This window comes from Schistocerca piceifrons, unplaced genomic scaffold (genome assembly GCF_021461385.2).
Source record: "Schistocerca piceifrons isolate TAMUIC-IGC-003096 unplaced genomic scaffold, iqSchPice1.1 HiC_scaffold_2356, whole genome shotgun sequence".
Taxonomy (NCBI): domain Eukaryota; kingdom Metazoa; phylum Arthropoda; class Insecta; order Orthoptera; family Acrididae; genus Schistocerca; species Schistocerca piceifrons.
In genome coordinates, this window is record NW_025728290.1 from 4,087,166 (window position 1) to 4,095,432 (window position 8,267).

An 8,267-nucleotide genomic window follows, 5' to 3' on the forward strand; every position below is an offset into this window, starting at 1 on the left:
TTTACTGTATCCCTTTGACCTTCACATTGTCCATGAAACACAGAAATTGCATCGGGATTGAAATCAAAAGGGACAATGCCGATTTAAGTACCAGAAGAGTGAGTCTTCTAAGATTTTGTGCTTTGAGCGGCTCATGGGGGACCAGTATTAGATTCCGATTCACCGGTGCAGGTTTACTGTACCCTAGGACCGTCACATTGACCATGAAACACAGCAATTGCATCGTGATTGAATACAAGTGTGACAATGCCGTCTTAAGTACAAGATGAGTGAATCCTCTAAGAGTTTGTGCTTTGAGCGGCTCCTGGGAGACCAGTATTAGTTTCTGATGCACCAGTGCAGGATCCCTGTATCCCTTGGACCTTCACATTGACCATGAAACACAGAAATTGCATCGGGATGGAATACAAAAAGGACAATGCCTACTTAAGTACAAGAAGAGTAAATCTTCTGAGAGTTTGTGCTTTGAGCGGCTCCTTGGAAGACCAGCATTAGATTCCGATGCACCAGTACAGGTTTACTGTATCCCTTGGACCTTCACATTGACCATGAAACACAGAAATTGCATCGGGATTGAATACAAAAGGCCCAAAGACGACTTAAGTACAACAAGAGTGAATCTTCTAAGAGTTTGTGCTTTGAGCGGCTCCTGGAAGACCAGTATTAGACACCAATACACTAGTGCTGGTTTACTGTATCCCTTGGACCTTCAAATTAGCCATGAAACACAGAAATTGCATCGGTATTGAATGCAAATGGCACTATGCCCACTTAAGTACAAGAAGAGTGAATCTTCTAAGAGTTTGTGAATTGTGCGGCTCCTGGGAGACCAGGATTAGATTCCGTGGCACCAGTGCCCGTTTTCTGTATTCCTTTGACCTTCACATTGACCATGAAACACAGATATTGCATTGGGATTGAATACAAAACGGACAATGCCGACTTAAGTAGAAGAAGAGAGAATTTTCTAAGAATTTGTGGTTAGAGCAGCTCCTGGGAGACCAGTATTAGATTCCGATGTACTAGTGCAGGTTTACTGTATCCCTTCGACCTTCTAATTGACCATGAAACACAGTGTTCGCATCGTGCCTGAATACAAAAAGCACAATGCCAGATCATGTACAAGAAGAATGAATCTTCTAAGAGTTTGTGGTTTGAGCGGCCTCTGGGAGACCAGAATTAGATTCCGATGCACCACTGCAGGTTTACTGTATCCCTTGGACCTTCACATTGAGCATGAAGCACAGAAATTGCATCGGGATTGAATACAAAATGCACAATGCCGACTTAAGTACAAGAAGAGTGTATTTTCTTAGAGTTTGTGATTTTGAGCGGGTCCTGGGAACCAGTATTAGACTCCGATGCACCAGTGCAGGATCCCTATATCCCTTGGACCTTCACATTGACCATGAAACACAGAAATTGCATCGGCATTGAATACAGTTGTCACAACGCCGACTAAAGTACAAGAAGTGTGAATCTTCTAAGAGTTTGTGCTTTGAGCGGCTCATGGGAGATCAGTGTTAGATTCCGATACACCAGTGCAGGTTTACTGTGTCCCTTGGACCTTCACATTGACCATGAAACACAGATTTTGCATCGGAATTGAATACAAGAGGGACAATGCCGACTTAAGTACAAGGAGAGTGAATCTTCTAGGAGTTTGAGCATTGAGCGGCTCCTGGGATACCAGTATTGGATTGCGATGCACCAGTGCAGGTTTACTGTAACCCTTGGACTTTCACATTGACCATGAAACACAGAAATTGCATCGGGATTGAATACAAAAAGGACAATGCCTACTTAAGTACAAGAAGAGTGAATCTTCTGAGAGTTTGTGCTTTGAGCGGCTCCTTGGGAGACCAGCATTAGATTCCGATGCACCAGTACAGGTTTACTGTATCCCTTGGACATTCACATTGACCACGAAACACAGAAGTTGCATCGGGATTGAATACAAAAGGCCCAAAGACGACTTAAGTCCAACAAGAGTGAATCTTCTAAGAGTTTGTGCTTTGAGCGGCTCCTGGAAGACCAGTATCAGACACCGATGCACTAGTGCTGGTTTACTGTATCCCTTGGACCTTCGAATTAGCCATGAAACACAGAAATTGCATCGGTATTGAATGCAAATGGCAGAATGCAGACTTAAGTACAAGAAGAGTTAATCTTCTAAGAGTTTGTGCTTTGAGCGGCTCCTTGGGTGGCCAGTATCGGATTCCGATGCACCAGTGCCGGTTTACTGTATCCCTTCGACTTTCACATTAACCATGAAGCACAGAAATTGCAATGGGATTGAATACAAAAGGCACAATGCGGACTTAGGTACAAGAAGAGTGAAACTTCTAAGAAATTGTACTTTGAGGGGCTCCTTGGAGACCAGTATTAGATTCCGATGCACCAGTGAAGGTTTACTGTATCCCTTGGACCTTCACATTGACCATGAAACACAGAAATTGGATCGGCATTGAATACTAAAGGGACAAACCCGACTTGAGTAAAACAAGAGTGAATCTTCGAAGTATTTGTGCTTTGAGCGGCTCCTGGACGACCAGTATTAGATTCCGATGCACCAGAGCAGGTTTACTGTATCCCCTGGACCTTGACATTGACCATGAATTTTAGAAATTGCATCGGGATTGAATGGAAAAGGCACAAAGCCAACTTAAGTACAAGAAGAGTGAATCTTCCACGGGTTTGTGGTTTGAGCGGCTCCTGGGAGACCTGTATTACATTACGAGGCACCAGTGCACGTTTACTGTATGCTTTTGACCTTCACATTGACCATGAAACATTGAAATAGCATCGGGATTGAATACAAAATGCAGAATGCCGACTTCAGTACAAGAAGAGTGAATCTTCTAAGATTTTGTGCTTTGAGCGGTTCCTGGGAGACAAGTATTAGTTTCCGATGCACCAGTGCAGGTTTACTGTATTCCTTGGACCTTCACATTGACCATGAAACAGAGAAATTGCATCGGGACTGAATGCAAAAGGCACAATGCCAAAATAAGTACACGAAGAGTGTATCTTCTATGAGTTTGTGGTTTTAGCGGCTCCTGGGAGACCTGTATTATTTTCCGATGCACCAGCGCACGTTTACTGTATCTCTTTCACCTTCACATTGACCATGAAACACAGAATATGCATCGTGATTGTATATAAATGGGTCAATGAAAACTTATGTACAAGAAGAGTGAATCTACTAAGAGTTTGTGATTGAGCGGCACCTAGGAGACCAGTATTAGATTCCGATGCACCAGTGCAGGTTAACTGTATCCCTTCGACATTCACATTGACCATGAAACACAGAAATTGTATCGGGATTGGATGCAACATGCACAATGCCGACTTAAGTACAAGAAGAGTGAATCTTCTAAGAGTTTGTGCTTTGAGCGGCTCCTGGGAGGCCAGTATTAGATTTCGATGCACCAGTGCAGGTTTACTGTATCCCTTGGACCTTCACATTGACCATGAAACACAGAGATTGCATCGGGATTGAATACAAAATGCACAATGCCGACTTAAGTACAAGAGGAGTGAATCTTCTAAGGGTTTGTGCTTTTGGGCGGCTCCTGGGAGACCAGTATTAGTTTCCGATGCACCAGTGCAGGTATAGTGTATCCCTTGGACCTTCACAATGACCATGAAACACAGACATTGCATCTGGATTGAATACAAAAGGGACAATGCCGACTTCAGTACAAGAATAGTGATTTTTCTAAGAGTTTGTGGTTTGAGCGGCTCCTGGGAGACTAGTATTACATTCCGATGTACCAGTGCACGTTTAATGTGTCCCTTGGACCTTCACATTGACCATGAAACGCAGAAACTGAATCGGGATTGAATACAAAAAGCACAATGCAAATTTAAGTATAAGAAGGGTGAATCTTATGAGAATTATTTCTTTGAGCGGCTCCTGGGTGACCAGTATTAGATTCTGATGCACCAGTGTAGGTTTACTGTATCCCTTCGACCTTCAACTTGACCATGAAACACAGAAATTGCATCTAGCTCGAATACAAAAGTCGCAATGCCGACTTAAGTACAAGAAGAGTGAATCTTCAAAGAGTTTGTGCTTTGACGGCTCCTTGGGAAGCCAGTATCAGATTCCGAAGCACCTGTGCCGGTTTACTGTATCCCTTGGACCGTTACATTAACCATGAAGCACAGAAATTGCATCGGGATTGAATACAAAAGGCACAATGCGGACTTAAGTACAAGAAGACTGAATCTTCTAAGAGTTTGTGCTCTGAACGACTCCTGGGGGACCAGTATTAGATTCCGATGGACCAGTGCAGGTTTTCTGTATCCCTTGGACCTTCACATTGACAATGAAACACAGAAATTGCATCGGGATTGAATACAAAGGAGACAATACCGGCATAAGTAAAAGAAGAGTGAATCTTCAAAGAAATTGTGGTATGAGCGGCTCCGGGGGGACCAGTATCAGTATCGGATGCAGCGGTGCAGGTTTACTGTATCCCTTGGAGTTTCACATTGACAATGAGACACATAAATTAATCGGGATTGAATACAAAGGGACGATGCCGACTTAGGTACAAGAAGACTGAATCTTCCAAGTGTTTGTATTTGAGCGGCTCCTGGGAGACCAGTATTAGAATCCGATGCACCAGTACTGGTTTACTGTATCCCTGGGACCTTCGCATTGACCATGAAACATGGAAATTGCATCGGGATTGAATACAAAAGGCACAATGCCTACTTATGTACAAGAAGAGTGAATCATCTAAGATTTTGTGCTTTGAGCGGCTCCTGGATGACCAGTATTAGATTCTGATGCACCAGTGCAGGGTTAATTTATCCCTTGGACCTTCACATTGTCCATGAAAGACAGAAATTGCATCGTGATTGAATACAAATGGCACAATGATGACTGAAGTACAAGAATTATGAATCTTCTAAGAGTTTGTGATTTGAGCGGCTCCTGGGAGACCAGTATAGGATTCCGATGCACCAGTGCAGGTTGACTGTATTGTTAGGAAGTTCACATTGACCATGAAACACAGAAATTGCCTCGGGATTGAATACAAAATGACAATGCCGTGTTAAGTACAAGAAGAGTGAATCTTCTAAGAGTTTGCGTTTTCAGCGGCTCCTGAGAGACCAGTATTAGATTCCGAAGTGCCAGTGCAGATATACTGTATCCTTTGGACTTTCACATTGACCATGAAACAAAGAAATTGCATCGGGATTGAATACAAAAGGCACAATGCCGACTTAAGTACAAGAAGAGTGAATCTTCTAATAGTTTGTGCTTTGAGCGGCTCTTGGGAGACCAGTATTAGATTCCAATGCACCAGTGCAGGTTTGCTCTATCACTTGGACGTCCAGCTTGCCCATGAGAGACAGAAATTAAATCGGGATCGAATACAAAAGGCACAGTGCCGACTTAAGTACAAGAAGAGTGAACTTTCTACGAGTTTGTGCTGTGTGCGGATCCTTGGGACACAAGTATTAGATTCCGATTTACCAGTGCAGGTTTACTTTATCCTTTGGACCTTCGCATTGACCATGAAGCACAGAAATTGCATCGGGATTGAATACAAAAGGCACAGTGCCGACTTAAGTTCAAGAAGAGTGAATCTTCTATGATGTTGAGCTTTGAGCGGCTCCTGGGAGACCAGTATTAGATTCCGATGCACCAGCACAGATTTGCTGTATCCCTTGGACCTACAAATTGACCATGAAACACAGAAATTGCATCGGGATTGAATACAAAAGGCACAATTTCAACTAAAGGAAAAGAAGAGTGACTCTTCTAGGAGTTTGTGGTTTGAGCGGCTCCTGGGAAACCTGTATTAGAATCTGATGCACCAGTGCACGTTTACTGCATCCCTTTGACCTTCCCATTGACCATGAAACACAGAAATTGCATCGGGATTAAAGACAAACGGGACAATGCCGACTTAAGTACAAGAAGAGTGAATTTCCTAAGAGTTTGTGATTTGAGCGGCTCCTTGGAGACCAGTATTAGATTCCGATGAACCAGTGATGGTTTACTATATCCCTTGGACCTTCACATTGACCATGAAACACAGACATTGCATAGGGATTGAATACAAAAGGGACAATGCCGACTTAAGTACAAGTAGAGTGAATTTTTTAAGAGCTTGTGCTCTGAGTTGCTTCTGAGAGACAAGTATTAGATTTCGATGTACCAGTGCACGTTTACTGTTTCCCTTGGGCCTTCACATTGACCATGAAACGCAGATACTGCATCAGGATTGAATACAAAAGGCACAATGCCGACTTGAGTACAAGAATACTGAATCTCCTAAGAGTTTGTCCTTTGAGCGGATCATGGGAGACCAGTATTAGATTCCGATGCACCAGTGCAGGTTTTCTGTATCCCTTGCACCTCCAACTTTTTCATGTGACACAGAAATTAAATCGGGATCAAATACAAAAGGCACAGTGCCGACTTAAGTACAAGAAGATTAAATTTTCTAAGAGTTTGTGCTGTGAACGGCGCCTTGAAAGACCCGTATTAGATTCCGATGCACCGCGCAGGTTTACTGTATCCCTTGGACCTTCATATTTACCATGAAGCACAGAAATTGCATCGGGATTGAATACAAAAGTCACAATGCCAACTGAAGTACAAGAAGAGTGAAACTTCTAAGAGTTTGTGCTTTGAGCGGCTCCTGGAAGACCTGTATTAGATTCCGATGCACCAGTACAGGTTTACTGTATCCCTTGGACCTACACATAGACCATGAAACACAGATATTGCATCGGGATTGAATACAAAAGACACAGTGCCAAATAAAGGAAAAGAAGAGTGAATCTTCTTCGAGTTTGTGGTTTGAGCGGCTCCTGGTAGACCTGTATTAGATTCCGATGCACCAGTGCTCGGTTACTGTATCATTTTGACCTTCACATTGACCATGAAACACAGAAATTGCATCAGAATTGAATACAAATGGGACAATGGCGTCTTAAGTACAAGAACAGTGAATTTCCTAAGAGTTTGTGGTCTGTGCGGTTCCTGGGAGACCAGTATCAGATCCCGACGCACCGGTGCAGGTTGACTGTATCATTTGGATCTTCACATTGACCATGAAACACAGAAATTGCATCGGGATTGAATACAAAAGGGACAATGCCAACTTAAGTACAAGCAGAGTGAATCTTCTAAGACTCTGCACTTTCTGTGGCTCCTGGGAGACCAGTATTCGTTTCCGATGCACCAGTGCAGGTATACTGTATCTCTTGGTCCTTCAAATTAACCATGAAACACAGAAATTGCATCGGGATTGATTACAAATGGCACAATGCGCGTCTTAAGTACAAGAAGAGTGAATCTTCCTTGATTTTGTGCTTTGAGCGGCCCCTGGGAGCCCTGTAGTAGATTCCTAAGCACCATTGCAGGTTTACTGTATCCCTCGGACCTTCACATTGACCATGAAACACAGAAATTGCATTGGGATTGAATACAAAATGTACAATGCCGACTTACGTACAAGAAGAGTGATTCTTCTAAGAATTTGTGTTTTGAGCGGCTCATGGGAGACCAGTATTAGATTCCGATGCACCAGCGTAGGTTTACTGTATCCATTGGACCTTCACATTGACCATGAAACATAGAAAATGCATCGGGATTGAATACAAAATGCACAATGCCGACTTAAGTACAAGAAGAGTGAATTTTCTAAGAATTTGTGTTTTGAGCGGCTCCTGGGAGACGCGTATTAGATTCCGATGTACCAGTGCACGTTTACTGTATCCCTTGGACCCTCAAACTGACCATGAAACACAGAAACTGCATCGGGATTGAATACAAAAGGCACACTGCCAACATAAGTACAAGATAAGTGAATCTCCTAAGGGTTTGAGCTTGAGCGGCTCCTGGGAGACCAGTATTAGATTCCGATGCACCACTGCAAGTTTACTGTATTCCTTGGACCTTTAAGGTAACTATGAAACACAGAAACTCCATCGGAATCGAATACAAAAGGCATATTGCCGACTTAAGTACAAGAAGAGTGGATCTTCTAATAGTTTGTCCTTTGAGCTGCTCCTTGGGAGACCAGTATTAGACTCTGATGCACCAGTGCAGATTTTCTGTGTTCCTTGAACCTTTACATTGACCATGAAGCACAGAAATTGCATCGGGATTCAATACAAGAGGCACAATGCCGACTTAATTACAACAAGAGTGAATCTTCTAAGAGGTTGTACTTTGAGCAGCTCCTTGGAGACCAGTATTAGATTTCGATGCACCAGTGCAGGTATACTGTATC